We start from the raw sequence: 17,243 nt of genomic DNA on the forward strand, positions 1-17,243 counted from the left end.
GCATAACAAGCGTGGGAAGGGGCTATTGCCACGGGCCACAGTATATATTCTCTAATTATACACGCATGCATACACGAGAACAAGTTTTCGTGGCCCCTAAGGCGTTCGAAAAATCTGACCTGGACTGTGCAGCTGACCAAGAAGATGCTTCAAATGGTCTGTGGGGGGAACGAGTGGCAAGAGGAGGACAAGAACAGAAAGGACCTACGCATTGAGCAATGAATGCAGGGTGTCTACCAATTGTGAAAACTGGGAATTCTCAGGGAATTTGAACAGTCTGGAAAAACTCAGGGAAAACTCAGGGAATTTGTGCTTCTATCAGGGAAAATTAGCTGTAACTTTATTGAAAGGGAACGAAAGTCGTGTTAATGCTGGCTCCAGTAACAGAGGAATCGCAACAAATCGTCATTGACACCGTGTCATCGGCACGATGTATTGCCAGAGTAGTTAACGACCGATTTTCTAGACACCCGATTTTTCGGACATGCCCGATAATTTGCACGGCTTTGCGGCACCACCACGTACTCCATATAGTCAATGTATATTGCCCTGACTGCAGGTCTGAAATGGCATTAATCAAAGCCGCCACTGCCGCTATTTTGATTATCTCGCCGCCTCGAACCGGCACTCTCGCACGCAGATCCGCTGGCAGCCGTAACCACCACCGTGACAACGTTAGGCCTAGCTGCTTCTATGTTCGCTATTAAGCTTCTTGCCGTGTGGTGCCGTGTTTTTCATTGAAAGAATTCGCCGCTATCACCAATGGCACCGACTCCACCTTTGTAATCCTCGCGATTGGCATTGAAGCTCGCAGAGCACAGCGCGTTGTGTAATGTCAGTCTTCGAAAGTTAGCTTCGCCTCAGTACATTAGTGTTAGGCGGTGAAACATAACAAGCGTGGGAAGGGGCAATTGTCACGGAACACAGTATGTATTCCTTAATTATACACACGTGCACCCCCATCTCCTGTCACAGTACGAGCACCGATATGCCTAGTAAGTGTACTGGCAGGCCTTAAGAGCTTTTTTGGGCGATTCAAAGGCGGCCTTACAATGTCTTCTGCCATCTCTTCGTCGCGGGTCATGTTAACAACTCGTGTCGGAGATACGAGAAATGCACCATCACATGATCACGAAAGGACACGACGTCGTGTTTCAGTGGCTGCCTGGTCATTGTGGTCTCTCCGGCAACGACCTCGCTGACGAAGCTGCTAGGAAAGCACACGAAGGAGCAACCCTTGTTTCTATACCTTTATCGCGGACCGATACAGCCCAACACTTAGGCAAGCTAGCGCACTTTTTGACATTGGAGAAGTGGCACACACCTGAATTCACTCAACATTGATTGCATTCCCTCTATCTCTTTATGCAACTGCGGCTGTTACCAGGTGTTCCGCGAAATGAGGAAACAGTGCTGTGCCGCTTACGTTTGGGCATCGCATTCACTAATGCATATGCATTTTTGATTGGAATGGCTGATAGCGCCGAGTGCAATGCCTGCGGTGTTGAGGAAACCATAGAACACCTACTCTGCTACTGCCCATCTTTTGAAGATGAAAGGCAAGACCTCTGCACAGCTCTCAATCAGCTAGATGGAAAGCCGTTCACCTTGAACAAGATCTTGGGACCATGGCCTCGCATATCGCAGCTACAAAAAACCACAAAAACACTGCTGCAATATTTGAAAGATACCGGATTGAGTCAGCGTCTGTGATCCGGACTGAGTGACCGACTGATATCCCCAATGGACTTTCTCTTTTAATCTTTCCGTCCCCCTTTCCCTTTCCCCAGTGTAGGGTAGCCAACCGGGCTCAGTCCTGGTTAACCTCCCTACCTTTCATTTATCACTTTCTCTCTCTCTCTTTTTTCGGGCGTGCCTGTGGCAATTTTAGCCTTTAAGGGCAGTTAAAGACAGGCATTCATTATTTTTGGACTGCCCGATTTTCGGATGTTTTTGCGGCCCCTAGGGAATCCGAAAATCGGACGTTGACTGTACAACTGACCAAGAGGATGCTTCAGATGATCCATGTGGTGAAAGCGTGGTAGAAGGAGGATGAGAACAGAAAGGACCGACGCACTGAGGAATTAACGGGAAAGGAAGTGTGCCGCCGCCTTTTTGAAGGAGCTTGAGCTGAAAAAACTAAGTGTTGGCTGACGCTGAGATACAGGTGTCCCTCACCCAAACCAAAATAAACCGTTTTAAGCAGTGAAACCCAACCCTGAGATGTATACGGGCTGAGAGTATGTCAGGACAGTTGAGGTTGACTTCCCAGCTGCTGAGAGAGAACCTTAGTTGTGACAAAGTTCAGGGCCTCATACAGATGAGCTTGCTATCAGTTGATAGAAATAGCTCATATTAAAAATATTTACTTATGTATGCATCTCCTTTTCATTCGTATTTGAAAATGTTCGACTCAATTTGGAATGGGCTTTACCATTTCTTTCGCTGTGCATTTTACTAACACCTTCCTTCTGTTTTCTTTTTAAATGAAATAGATATTAATCCTTACTATTCAAACTGGATTAAGTTATTTTTTTTTTTGTTTCAGCATGCTTACTAGAGAGTGACAGCATCGGGCAACGTGGTGTCAGCCTGTCTTGACATAAAACAAAGCTCTGGCTCATTCAGGGAATTTTGCAAAGGTGCTCAGGGAAAACCTGGAAAACTCAGGGAATTTGGAAATGTCAACTTGGTAGACACCCAGGAATGTGAAAGGAAGTGTGCTGCCGCTGTTTTTAAGGAGCTTGAGCTGAAAAAACAGTGTTGGCTGATGCCAAGATGCAGTTGTCTCTCATCCAAACCAAAATAAACTCTTCAAAGCAGTGAAACAACACTGAGGCGTCTTGCGCGGGCTAAGAGTATGTCAGGACAGTTGAGGTTGGCTTACGAGCTGTTGAGAGAGAACCTGAATTGTGACAAAGTTCAGGCCTCATACCACTGAGCTTGCTACCAGTTGATAGAAATAGCTTATATTCGAAAATATTTGCTTCTGTATGCATCTCCTTTTTATTCGTATTTGAGAATGTCTGTCTCGATTTGCAATTTTTTTTTCGAAGACATCTTATTTGCTGTACGTTTTACTAACCCCTCCCTTCTATTCTCTTTTTGAATAACATAAACTATACTCTTTAGTATTCAAATTGGATTAAGTGGTTTTTTCTTAATTTTTTTCCAGAGAGTGACAGCATTGGGCGATATGGTTTCAGCCCGTCTTGACATAAAACATAGTTCTGCATCACTCAGGGAATATTGCAAAGGCACTCAGAGAGAATCTGGAAAACTCGGGGGAATTTGGAAATGTCAATTTGGTAGACACCCTGCTTGTGGACGTCGAGGTCTAACCCAAGTTACGTCAGCCTCACCTGCTATTACTTAACCCCCAACTTCGAGATGAGTACCGTTGCATTGGACAACTGGAGTGTGCCTGAGAGCCACACTGCTTGCAACATCCTGGAGCACCTGCAAGCAATGATGGATAACTGGGAGCTGCCAGTGCAGAGAGTGCCAGTCTATGTGGTGACGTACAATGCACAAAACTTCCATGTGGCCCTTAGGGGCATTTCTTGCGTCCCAATGCAGTGTATAGGCCATACACTGAAACTAGCTATAAAAGATGCCAAGGAAGAAACATCAGGAGATTCTGCAATTCTCAAGAAGAGTCGTGCAATTGCTGGTCATTACAAACACAGTGCCCAAGCTGCAGCGAGACTGCAGGATTACAAGCGACGGGGGAGCTCTCAGTTTTGGAACTTGAATATTCACGACATGGAAACAAGATGGAACAGTGAGCATGACCTGCTTTCGCGGCTTTTTCAGCTTAAAGAAGCCGTCTGTTTAGAGCTTGCCACCTCTGAGACAACTGTGCCCAACCTGACACCATAGGAGTGGAACGCAGTGGCTGGACTTGTCAAAGCTTTTGAACCAATCGCATTGGCGACCAAAGATCTTAGTGGCCAGAAGTATGCAACTATGTCGTCAGTAGTACCATTTCTCTTTGGAACTCAAATTGTCCTAAATGACTGCCTTGCAGCCGACGAGGACAAGGTTTCCAGGACAGGGCGAGCAAAAGAAGTATGTGTTCGCAACCGCCTGTGACCCAAGGTTTAAGAACCTCTTTTGGGCTCAGACGTTCTAGTAAACAAGGCTCTTGAAGCTTGCAAGAACTGAGTTGCAGAGCTCTCCAGGAGAAGCATCAAGTGACTGTACTGAAGTGTCAGCATGTACAGCTCACAAGGAACACGTCAGCAGTATCTGGGACAGCATTGAGAAGCTGGCAACATCATTAGAAGAAAGAAGACACTCCTCAAAAACAGCCAACATCAAGGAGTTTCAAGGGTACCTACGAGAGCCCACTTGCAGTAAGGACCAAGACCCTGTAGCATTCTGGAAAGAAACAGGCGAGCAACACTTCCCAGGACTGTGCAAGATGGCCATGAAATATATGGGCATTCCAGCAACGAGTGTACGAAGCTAAAAGTTGTTTTCAATGGCTGGCAACATTGTTACGACTTGGAGGGAAAAGTTGATCCCAGATCACGGGCAACAGCTACTTTTTTTTTGCATGAGAATCTGTAAATATTTGAGCTTCTATTAAACAATTTTGTTATTCGATATTCGATTCGCTATTTGGCTTTTTTTTTCTTGATTAGATTTGATATTCGATTCAAGACTTACTGTTCGGTATTCGCACATCCCTACTTGTCACCGACATTTTACTGTATTGCATTAAACGTTAATAATGCATTTAACAAAGTAATGGATATAATGAACTAATTTCGGCTCCCCCTTCAAGTTCATTATAATGAATGTAGAGTGTAGTTCACGTGTCTGCCTTGAGTGACACAATAGTAGTGTTTGCTGCAAGACATGTTAGAAAGAAAGGAAAAAAAAAAACTTGTTGCACTTTGAATGTGACATGGAGCTTCGTCCTTGTGAGTGGTTTTGTCGCCAGCTACGGTACTTCGGTGGTGCGTGGCGGTGCAATTTACGAAAAATAGCAACAGTGCAGGCTCAGGCCCAACACTGATGTTTTCGCAGATGGCCCATAAGGTGACAACTGATGTGCTGACAGGTTGATGCACGGAATGGTTAATCTTGGGGCTTTCACTATAACAATGTTCAAGAATAATAAATCGTTGTAGCAATTGCTACGAACGGGTGGATGTCTGATTTTCCCTTTATTCATTACTTCTCTCCACCTTGCGGGTTTCCGCAGAACTGCTACGTCAAACTCTTGCCTATGCTTCGTGTTGTCGACAGATTCGACTTCGCCCTGCCATCTGCTAACCGCCTGGTTAGCTCAGATGGTAGAGCGGCTGCCCCGGAAAGGCGGTGGTCCCGGGTTCGAGTCCCGGACCAGGGCGAATTTTTCTTCAACTCTGAGGCTTTTCTTTCGAGGAACCCGTATGGGTTTCCTTTGTAGCAATTGCTACGAACGGGTGGATGTCTGATTTTCCCTTTATTCAATAATAAATCATTTGTCATGGTCCCCTGAAGCTTCTTATATTGAGATTTCAATGTACTTCCTCTATTGGCAGCTTCCTTTCTCAAAAATTCTTAATTCTTATATGTGAAAGTGGCCTTTTAAGCAGAGCACACTGCTGTACCATCTGTCATCCTGTTGTGATACAGGGTGCATTATTTCTGTGCCCTGCACTCAAATCACCTTGGTGACATGCAGTATGGAGAAACCAGAGTGGAGCTTTATGTTGTTTTCATCATCTTAAGGTCCAATTGTGAAAAAAATAATGAAAAGGAGCCACTGGGGGTAAAATTTCCGGCATTTGACACTGCAGGGAGGGAGAAAACTTCTACATCTTTTTTTGCCTGTAGGAAGGGTAGAAAAAGAGCCTTTACTCTCTTTGACTACCTGTAACAGCCTTTTTCATTAGTTCAGGGTTCGCACAGCCCCTTGAAATCCTTGAATATCCTTGATATCAACAGTATAAGTTCAAGGGCCCTTGAAACTACTTGAATACCCGTGAGCTTCTTGTAATCCTTGAAAATCCCGTGGGATTTTTTCCGCTAGAGAAAATTAACGACGTACCTCCGCAATTCATGCTGATTTTAAAGGCCCTTTCGCTTACGAATGCCCATGAAAACAAGCTGTGTTGACTAAAGGGCAACATCGGGAAGTTTCGGTTTTAAATCCCTCAGCCCCTACGTCGTCTGGCAACTAATGTGCATCGGAAATCGAATCCAATCCAATGCGAGGCATATCACTGGATTGGTTAGTGTATAGTGCCTAGAATATACTCTAGTGTACCGTCCACCGAGCGTCTGCAACGCGCCACGGTGGCACGGGCAGTGATGCCTGTCGGCACCATGCTAAACCGTGGGGCGTTCGATTCGCGTTCATTTGCGATGCGCTGATTGTAATGCGTAGTTCAGTTCGCGCCTTGCTGCTGCTTTCGTTGCAGTCTTTTCTTCTTGTGAGTGGGTGTTTTGCGTCTATGTGTGCGATCGTCTGACTAAAGAAGCTTTAAACAGGCCGCGAAACCGTGATTTCCCAGACAGAGACGTGGAAAGAAACGGCTCCTCTCATTACCCAGCGCGTCCGCAGACCCCGAATGTATCGCGGATGGGACAAGAACATAAAAGAGCCAGATCGCCGGGCAAATGGGGAGGCTCGCGTCGTGTGTCGCCTGAAGTCTGCCCATGCCTCAGCATGGTCCGGCACAGTCTCGTAGTGCAGCGCACCAAGCGGCCGGCGGCGGCAGGCATCACTCTCAGTGCTACCGGGACACCCGCGCTCGGCGCACTAGTAAATGCTCTTTTAGGCACTATAGTTGGACCGTCTGTCGGTCTCGTGCGCGCCATTTCAGTGGAGTTCGTGTTTGCGTTGTGTGTTTGCTTTGACAAGGCGCCAGGCGGGAAGTGCAAGTTTCAGCCTGTGTGGCTGCAACATACGGACTATCGTCACTGGGTGAGACTGGAACCAAGCGATCCTTATCGAGCAAAGTGCGCAATATGTCAGAAGGCGGTCGACATTGCAATGATGGGGGAATCTGCCTTGAAGAGCCACCAGAAAGGCGCGAAGCACCGATCCAAAAGTTCAGCAGGTGAGGGCTGCTCATCCGTTGCAAGTTTCGTGCAAGCGGCAAATCTGACATCCGTGGCTGCTTGTAAGCGTGAAACCACGGCAACTTCCTCTCGGGCTGTGACACTTCACGAAGACTGCAGAAAGCATGATTCCGGGATCGAAGCCCAGATTTTGTGGACGATGAGAGTTGTGTCGTCACACTACTCCTACATCTCCAGTGGATCCATTTCCCAGCTATTCCAAAAGATGTTTCCGGATAGCGAGGTCACGAGAAGCTTCACTTGCTCTGAGAAAAAATGGGCGCAGCCACGGTCTGTGCCCATTTTTCATTCACTTAGCAGGTACAACAAGTGATGGAGAAGTCTGGCAATATTGTTGTGCTTTTTGACGAAACCTTGAATGAATACCTGCAAAGAAAACAACTTGATGTTCACGTCAGATTGTGGAACAACTGTGAGGTGACAACCAGATACCTGACTTCGACATTCATGGGTCACAGCACAGCGGACGACCTTATGCTAAAGTTGAAGGAAACACTCGCGTCCTTTCCCCTGAGCAGGATTGTGCAGCTCTCGATGGACGGCCCGAATGTCAACTGGAGTCTTTTCAACAAGTTGCAGCAGCACATGAAGAATGACTTTCAAGTTCAGTGCTTGGATATTGGTCCATGTGGCTTGCCCACAGTGCATAATGCTTACTAAGCAGGAATGCATGCGACGAGCTGGCCAGTTGACACCTTTCTGTCAAGCTTATTCTCACTCTTCCATGATGCACCGGCCCGCCGTAAAGATTTTGTTGAAGAAACAAGACGCAAGCTGTTTCCAGTTCCTTTCGTACCCCACCGTTGGGTTGAGAACGTGCCAGTACTGGGGAGAGCCCTGGCTATGTGGGAGCATTTGAGGCACTACACCGAAGCAGTGAGCGACCATAGGCTACCCTTGCCGAAATGTAGAGCGTATGAGAATGTCAGTGCTTTTCTAAAGGATCAGCTTGCACTTGCAAAACTTAACTTTTCCCTAAATGTTGCAATGGTTGTGCAGTCTTTCTTGACTGTTTTTCAGAGGGATTCTCCAAAGACATTTTTTTTAGCAAAAGAGCTTGAAACTGTCTTGAGGAGCCTCCTTGCAAGGTTCATGAAGCGCTCGGTATTGACAGAAGCCACGAGCATCACGAAACTGCTGCGAATTGATGTTCATGATACTGCCAATTACACGTCACTTGAGAAGGTGGACGTTGGACGGGTGGCTGAGAAGATCTTAAAGAGCGGAAACGCGAGTACCAAGTGTGTTCTTGAATTTAGGGGTGAGTGTCGGAAGTTCATTGTGAGCATGATCCTGAAAATCATGGAGAGAAGTCCTATTAGGTACCCTCTGGTTCGAGAGTTTTCATGTTTCGACCCCAGAGAGATGTCAAAGACAGAAATGTGCCTTGGGAAGCTGAAAGTTGTTCTTAAATGTTTAATTGACAGCAAGCTTCTCTCTGAGCACAAGAGCGATATTGTATGTGCACAGTACACTCAGTATTGCCAAGAAAAACGGCATTAACTGCAAAACTAATAAGGAGACCAGGAACGCCTTGACATTCTCTTCGTGCGCCTTTTGAAGCATGACCCGGCGTTCTCAATATGGGAAGTACTGAAGGTCCTTCTCTTGCTTAGCCATGGGTAGGCTTCAGTAGAAAAAGGTTTCAGTGTAAACAAGCAGATCGCGGTCGAAAATATGGCAGAGCTCTCGTATATCTCAGTACGAGTCATATGCGAGGCCGTGAAAACCCATGGTGGGCTGCTTAAAGTTCTGCTGTCGAAAGAACTGAAGTCATCAGTGCGCCAAGCCAGGCATAGGTATGCGTTATATCTGGACGAACAGAAGAAGCAAGCTGTAGCACAGCAACTTTGAAGAGAAAAGGACTCGAGCTAGAGCTACAGAGCATGCAAGAGAAGAAGACAAAGCTCCAAAAAACTCATAAGTGCTTGCAGGAGTCAGCGGATCGCTTTGCGGAAGACGCCGGAGCAAAAAATGACCTGACATTGTTGTGTTGTTGTGTTGTTGTGCAGTTGGTTTCGTTTCTAGTTTCGGTTTTGTTGTTGCGTCATACGTGACGTCATAATGGCAATAAAAAGGCTGTTGCTGTCAAGGGACAGACACAGAGAAGTGAGGGATGTGATAGCAGACGATTGAAGTCGTGGTTGTTCTTTTGGGACGGAGGCCACCTGACCCAGCTACCCTACACCTACGATACAACATATTGGTGACGTGGGTGGGACTTACGATGACTTTCGCGGGACTTACGCCTCCGCCTGCATTTCTGGAAACCCCCGGTCAGCCACTGATACCATGGAAGCAGTGGAAGGAACTATTTTCTACCTACTTGGAAGCGTCGGGTGCCACCGAGTTTGCTACTTCTCGGCGGAGAGCCATGCTTCTGCATTCGCTTGGCATCGAGGAGCAACGTAAATTCCGCAACGCGTCGATGAACGCTGCTACTACTCTGTCTGCTACTACTCCCACGGTGCCAGTCGCAGATCAGCATACTAGTTCTACAAGTCAAGTTACAGCGGCGGAAGATGCATTTCAAGACGCGCTGTGCATTTGTGATCGCCTGTTCTCAACCACGATGAATGTGCTCGTCGAACGGCACCACTTCAAACAGAGGATACAAAATCCGGGTGAGCCTACTGATGTCTACATTGCTAATTTACCGAACTAACAAAGAACTGTGAGTTCGAGGGATCCTCCGACATAGCTGTCCGCGACCAACTCATTTCTGGTATCGCATCGGACAGGCTTCGTGAGCGTTTCCTTTTCGAAGGCACAACGCTGGCCTTGGACAGGGCAGTTACGATAGCAGAACATTACGAAGCAACTTGGAAGAGCCTTCGAGAGTTCGGCGCAGCGGAGGATGTGAAGTATGTACGACATGCAGGCGCTTCGGCGTCGAAGTCGCGTGACAGTCGTCGTAAAGAGTTCATGCCCTCGCCGTGGAAATGTCAACAGACGCAGCCGGCGTCTGCAAGGGATACGAATCAGCGTTGTTGCTACCGCTGCGGGTCTACTTGACATTTGGCAAATTCGCCGAATTGCAAGGCTAAACATAAGAAATGCTCTGGGTGTGGAAAAGCAGGTCACTTTCAGGTTATGTGCCGCAGTTCGGAATTTAAGGAGAGCGTGAGGGAAGTGCAAGAGGACGCCGAGCAACGCGTAACGCAAGTGCAAGCGGATGCCGAGCATTGTGTGACGCTGCTACATGTCTCGACCGGCGTTTCGCGCCCCAGCATTTTCATCGAACTGCAAGTTGAAGGCGTTCCTGTGAACTTTTTAGTAGATACAGGGTCGTCAGTATCCATAATAACGGAGGACATTTACATGAAGCATTTTCAAAGTAGGAAAGCGTTGTTACCACCTGCTGTTGCTTTATTGGATTACTCTAACGGGAAGATCACAGTGAAGGGATGTTTCTCCGCTACCGTTGCTTACAAGCAACGCACTGTCCCTGTTCTCCTGTATGTTGTACAGCAGGGAACCGCAGTACTTGGAATGGACGCCATCAGCAGCCTGGACTTGCATATACATGGGGCTGAGTTGAAATGCCTGCAAATGAAAAGTGTTGCTTCCGACCTTCTACCTCTGGAATTTCACGAGAAATTCTGCCACTTGTTCTCAGATGAGACAGGACTAGTAAAAGGCTTTGCTCATCACATCAACCACAAGGTGAATGTGACCCCAGTGGCCGCTAAGCTACGCCGACTTCCTCTGGCCCTTCGGGGACAAGTTTCTGCTGAAGTACAGCGGCTTGAGCAAGCAGGCATAATCGAGAATGTGGATGCTTCTGAATGGATTTCTCCGGTGGTAGTGGTCCGAAAGAAGAACGGCAGCATTCGGCTTTGTGTGGACCTTCGTGAAGCCAACAAAGCTATGATTGTTGACGGATTTCCTCTTCCACATAGTGACGACCTACTATATCATCTAGCAGGAGCAACACACTTTTCAAAAATCGACTTGGCATCAGCCTACCATCAAGTGGAATTAGCGCCTGAAAGCCGCAATCTGACGACATTCATTACGCATGACGGTCTTTTTCGGTTCCGTCGAGTGTGTTTCGGCCTCGCCTCTGCACCAGCCGCTTTTCAGAAGATGATGACTTCAATCCTGAGAGGCTGCAAGGGTGTACTTTGCGACATAGACGATATTATCGTCTACGGTAAATCTGCGGCTGAGCACTCTGCAAACCTTCATGATGTTCTTCAGTGCATCTCAGCAGCTGGCCTGCGGCTTAACGAAAAGTGCTTGTTCAATGTGCAAGAACTGACATTCTTGGGAGATGTCGTCAGCCACAACGGCTTGTCACCCTTGAAATCGAAGGTTGAAGCTATTGTTCATGCCCCAGCGCCCACGAACACCACAGAGCTACGTTCGTTCCTTGGACTTGTCAGCTATTATGCCAAGTTTGTTCCTCACTTTGCTGACGTCGTGGAGCCTATTCGCGAGTTACTTCGTCAAGGAGCTTCTTTTTCCTGGGACGACAAGGCTGCTCAAAGCTTCCGTGCGGTGAAGCAACTACTTGCAACAAGCAAGGCCGTGCACACATTTAACCCCTCGCTACTTCCGGTAGTGACTACAGATGCTCCCGAATACGGTCTGGGAGCAGTGCTACAACAGAGGTACGGAAATGAACTCCGCACCGTTGCCTTCGTGTCTCGAATGCTGTCGCAAGCGGAGCGCAAGTACTCGGTAGGAGAAAAGGAGGCACTCGCATGCGTATGGGCATGTGAACACTGGCATGTTTTTCTTTGGGGAAGGAAGTTCGAGCTATGAACTTCCTTCAGTGCATCTGGTTACTCTCCTCTCATCCCGTGGCACAGGCCGCTGGTCTACCCGAATTGCAAGATGGTCGGCACGTCTACTGTACTACAATTTTCATGTACTATACCACCGTGGAAGTGATAACAAGGTGGCGGATGCTCTATCACGATTGCCTCTGTCAAACGTACAAGAACAAAAGGAAGAAGTTGTGTCGCTTGTTTCCACCTGCATCACAAAGGCACAACTTCAGGAAGCTGTTCAATCCGACTTGCTGCTACAGCAGGTGATGACTTACGTAACATCTAGGTGGCTGGCGAAATGCAGTCTTCAGCCAGAGTTGCGGCCCTTTTTCTACGTACGGGATGAGTTGGCAGTTATGGACAGCCTTCTATTGCGGGATGAGCGCCTGGTCATACCAGCTGCATTGACATCAACGCTCGTGGAGTTGGCGCATGAAGGTCACCAAGGAATTGTGCGCACAAAGCAGAGGCTTCGCGAGCAGTATTGGTGGCCAGGGCTCGACAAACAAGTAGAGCAAGCAATCTCGTCTTGCAGTGTCTGTCAAGCGGCAGATAAGTCAGCGAAGCCTGCAGTAGCACCACTGGAACCCATTCCGCTTCCTGAGCGTGCTTGGCAGAAACTAGCGCTGGACATTGTCGGCCCTTTTACAAGAGCTAGGGAGAGCTGCAAGTTTGCAATAACGTTGATTGACCTTTATTCCAAGTGGCCCGAGGTATCCTTTGTCTCAAGTGTGACAAGTAATGCTGTAATCGGATTCTTGACGGCAGTGTTCAGCAGAGAGGGGTACCCAGATGAGATATTAACAGATCATGGACCGCAACTGAAGTCTACCCAGTTCGAGGATTTTCTCAGAAAGCGCGGAATTATGCACACCTGCTCATCGATTTATCATCCTCAAAGTAATGGACAGGTGGAACGTTTCAACAGGGTCTTGAAAGACTACATGCAGCTTGCAGTTTCGGAACATCGACCTATTGAGACAGCAGTATTGGAGTACCTGGCTGTTTATCGCAGTACACCACATGCCACAACGGGCATTCCACCAGCTGTACTCTTGCATGGACGCGCTCCACGCACCATGTTGGACATAGTGGACGTATTCCCAGGCCCAGGTTTCTTTTACAAGCCGGCACCAGAAAATTGCCCAATTACGGAAGAGGGTGAGAGATAAACAAATGAGCAGCAAGGAGTATACAGATTGAAAAAGAGGGGCGAAAGTGCCAACGTTCCGTACAGGTGACTTCGTGAGGGTGAAGACCCTCATGTTTCGAGGAAAGGCGATTTGTCCTACAGTGAACCCCTGAAGATAGTGAGTAAAAAGGGAAACAGTGCTTTCACCCTGGAAGACAACAAAACGTGGAATGCCGAGAGGCTGTCTAAGGTGCCGCACACGGTTCGTCAAGGAGGCTCACAGTTGACAACAGCTGCTCCTGTGGCTGGTGACTGGTATGCCAGTTTTCCTGTTGTTCCCGAGCCCCAAACTATGCCAGCTGAGCACCCTGGCCTTCTCCATACCACTGAACGAACAGCTCAAGCAGAGAACGAGCTAAGAGGAGAGGAGCATCAACTAGAGTCCCCATCAACATCCAGAAGTGCTACAGCACAGTCGGAACGCAGAATTAGAATTCGCCGACCTCCAGCATGGCTGAGTGACTTTGTGACCTCTTAGACTGTCTTTGTGAAGTGTTCAAGTTTGTTTCCTTGTTTCTTTCTTTCTTTTAAGGGAAGGTGTATGTTGTGTTGTTGTGTTGTTGTGCAGTTGTGTTGTTGTTCGTTTCTAGTTTCGGTTTTGTTGTTACGTCATATGTGACATCATAATGGCAATAAAAAGGCTGGTGTTGTCAAGGGACAGACACAGAGAAGTGAGGGATGTGATAGCAGACTATTTAAGTCGTGGTTGTTCTTTTGGGACGGAGGCCCCCCGAGTGTGGCTCGATGTGCCTGGCCACCTGACCCAGCTACCCTACACCTACGATACAACAGACATGTCTTGTCAAGGCCAACAGTTTCCGTCGAACAGCCAAAGAAAAAGAAGCGGAGATAACAGCTCTTGAAAGAGAAATTAATGCGAAAATAGGGCTCCTTTTCTAAGTCATGTGAGGAAATAAAATTACGCTAACACTCCTTGAATTCTGCCTTTTTGCATCCTTGAAATCCTTGAAATGTCCTTGAATTTTCAGCCAAATATTGTGTACGAACCCTGTTAGTTACTATTTCCTTGATGCATGCCAGCATCACGACAGAATACTTGTGGGAAGTGTTTAGTTATTTTCCCCATGCTCACCTTGTCAAGGAGCAGCATAATGTCAAAAACCAGTTCAAATGTCTTGTGACATTCTCTACCTTATTAGACATTAGAGCGTTTTAGATTATGGAGACACAAGCGTTAGGGCCCCCCAGCGGTTTGGGGCCCCGATGCTTGTGTCCCCCTAATCTAAAGCTCTCTATTGTTAGTGGAGACTACACTTAAACCTCATTGTAACAAAGTTGAAGGGGGACCTGAATTTACTTTGTTATATCCATTACAGCCCTTTACTACAGTATCGGGGATAAGCTGTGCATGCTCGTAGGGCTGAAGGCGAGCTCCAAATCTAGCCACACACAATCTTTTTGTAATCGCAGCTACATTGGATTCAAACGAATAAGGTAACCAGTCGCGTTAGCTCATAACAATATTTGTTGCTGTGAGCAATAAGCAACGAACACTTGCAGAGGCAAGGTCTGCACTGTAAAAGGCTGTAAACAGGCTTGCTCATGGCGCGTAATAGTCAGACAATAAGGTCACTTGTTGCCTCACTTTATTATAAAGCCTACGAAACACAAGAAAATGCTGCATAGCTACTCTCATGGCACTTTTCACTGGCTTATTTTAGGCTTGGAAAGAAGTTTTGTGTAGCACCTATTGAGCAGCAGAAAGCTGGGTCGGGAACTTTTCAAGATGGTCCACAGCTTTCTCAGGCACTTTTGCTCTGTATATAATTAATGAAGTTGATTAATCAATAATAACTGATTATGTAATTAGGCAAAATAAAAAAAATATCTGACTTGCTCCAAGCAAAGGGCAAAGAACATTACAGGAAAACCTCAATAATTTGAACCTTGTTTATTCAGAAAATCTGATCATTCGGACTCATCCCCTGGTCTTGTCAGGTGTATGCGTTATTCGATGCAATTGCACCCTAGTTAATCCAGACATATTTGGCTGCACATCAGTTAATTGAAATACCTCTGGGAGCTTGGTGAGCACGGAGCGCCGCAAAAGAGCAAGAATGGCGCTAGCGTACAACCGAAATGAAGCAGCGGAGTTCACATTGCCATAGTCGTGAATGGAAATCATACATGTATGACAGCATTGCCGGAATGTTTCGTGGCTGTTTTTGACTTTACAGTCTTAATTTTGCACCATCCATAACACCATGTTGATCATGTGTCTTCATAACTGCACAGTCATAAACTATGATCGCGTTGATAGCCACCATGGTTTCGTCCACAATGGTTGCGGCAAACAGTAGTTTCATTTTGACACTGTGCACGTATTGGCTGCATGCCTTCGAAACTGCTTAGTCGCCATTGATTACTGTAGCAATAGCGAGCCCGGTTTATTCCGCAGTTATTGCAGCAAACAGTAGTTTTGTTTTCACTCTGTGCGTGTGTCGACCACGTCCTTTCAGAACTGCAACGTCGCTGTCCATGATCGCGTCGATAGTGGCCGTGGTTGACTGCGTAAAGTTGTCGGTGCTTTGACTCGATGCAAAGCTGTCCAGGATGGAGAGCGTCGACTACATCGCAATGTACGGACGACCTGTTGGCGACCAGCTCACTGGCGAAAAAATAATCAGGATGTCTGCATGGTAGGGAAAAGCATACGTCAAATGAAGCCGCGCTATGGCGCCGCTGTGAAGGAAGTCGTGAGGCCTTTGCCACTGCCAGGGGCAATCACGAGATGACGAGACTTGCAGCTCCCGCTCTGGTTTTATACAGAATAAAAACAGGATTTGCTCATTCATTCAGTAAATAAAAGCGTGTTGACGTAGTGAACATTTGTTGATTACTTTCTTGATACCCTCGATAACTCAAGATTTGGTGAACTTGGACATTTTTTTTATCCTGTGAAATCTGAATTAATAGCGTTTTACTGTACCTGGGTTCTGTCTAGCTACATCGCAGTGGCATATATAAGTGTTGGCACAAATTACGTAGGACATCCTATATAACAAACTACTGATACAATGACCTCTTTTTGCGAAAATGCCGAGTTCATTATAGATGGGTACGACTGTATCTCGCCATCTCAAACAAGCACTCTCACACACTGATTTGCTGGCAGCCATTAGTAGTTACTTTTGGCTATCGTTAGGCCTAGCTGCTTCAATGTTTGTTATCAAGCTTCCTACTGTTTGGTGCCATGTTTTTTAGTTAAAGGATTCGGCACTGTTGACAATGGCACCAACTGCACCATGTCATCACTGCCAATGGTATCAAAGTGCAGAAAACACGGCAAGGGTCTAGAGTGTTTCATAATGCCTGTTTGCGATAGCTTTGCCGAAATACACCAAGACTACAGAGGGGCAACTATACATGCTTACATCTACCATCTCCTGTCACAGTATGAGCACCGAGAGACCTAATAAGTGCACTTGCAGGCCTTTAAAGCTATTTCAGATGCAGCTGTGGTGATTTGAGCCCTTGAAGGCAGTTTAAGAGCATGCATTCGTTTTTGGGACATTTTCGCGGTCCCTAGGGAGTACGAAAATTTGACATTGACTGTAGATGGATTTCTGTGGTAATTTTAAGGGGAACGTCATTTACTTCATTATACAGTTGAATACCTCTACAATGTATGCCTGTCTAACAAAAGAACGATTATGTCCCTGCGAAAATGATATCTTTCATAAGTATTGTGTACGAATCTAGAATGAAGACCACTGCAACAAGTTTGCTTCTACAGCAAAGAAATTTAGATGTTCCTGGCAGTTGATTTGTTGCTTTACAACAAACACTGTGTAGCACTTCCATCGCTGTCTTTTGCAGGTGCCACCGAGATGTCCTCTGTGCTAGTGCTAATGGCTGTGCTAGCAGTGCACTTGATAAACAGGCCAATGTCAGAAGTATAGTTTTGCTGCACTGCTCCAGGAATCGCTCAACTGCTACGCTGCTTGTTGTAACGCATCAGTGAGCTTGGTGGCTGACAATTACGTCAGAGTTGATGTTGACATGGTGATGTAATTGTAACTGATGATCGATAACATCTCCAAAGTCATCTAGGGCGAAAGGACACAAATGCCTATGAAGGCAGCAGTGGTGATGTTCCCTGTAAACGAACAAAGAATTTTAGTGGCAAGGGAGGCAACAGAGACAATCGATTATGTAAGCTTTACTTT

The 17,243-nt window shown here is 46.7% G+C and overlaps 1 protein-coding gene, 1 non-coding gene and 1 pseudogene across 2 annotated transcripts in view; all 3 read left to right on the top strand.

Moving 5' to 3' along the window:
- Window positions 1–17,243, top strand: part of LOC142585961 (structural maintenance of chromosomes flexible hinge domain-containing protein 1-like) — a 409,872-nt gene that overhangs the window by 274,949 nt on the left and 117,680 nt on the right. The gene's annotated exons all lie outside the window — the stretch shown is intronic.
- Window positions 5,289–5,363, top strand: TRNAS-GGA (transfer RNA serine (anticodon GGA)). The gene has a single exon. It is a non-coding gene; the product is annotated as a tRNA-Ser (tRNA).
- LOC142584529 (uncharacterized) lies at window positions 6,668–14,439 on the top strand (annotated as a pseudogene).

Source organism: Dermacentor variabilis, chromosome 6, assembly GCF_050947875.1.
Source record: "Dermacentor variabilis isolate Ectoservices chromosome 6, ASM5094787v1, whole genome shotgun sequence".
Lineage (NCBI taxonomy): Eukaryota > Metazoa > Arthropoda > Arachnida > Ixodida > Ixodidae > Dermacentor > Dermacentor variabilis.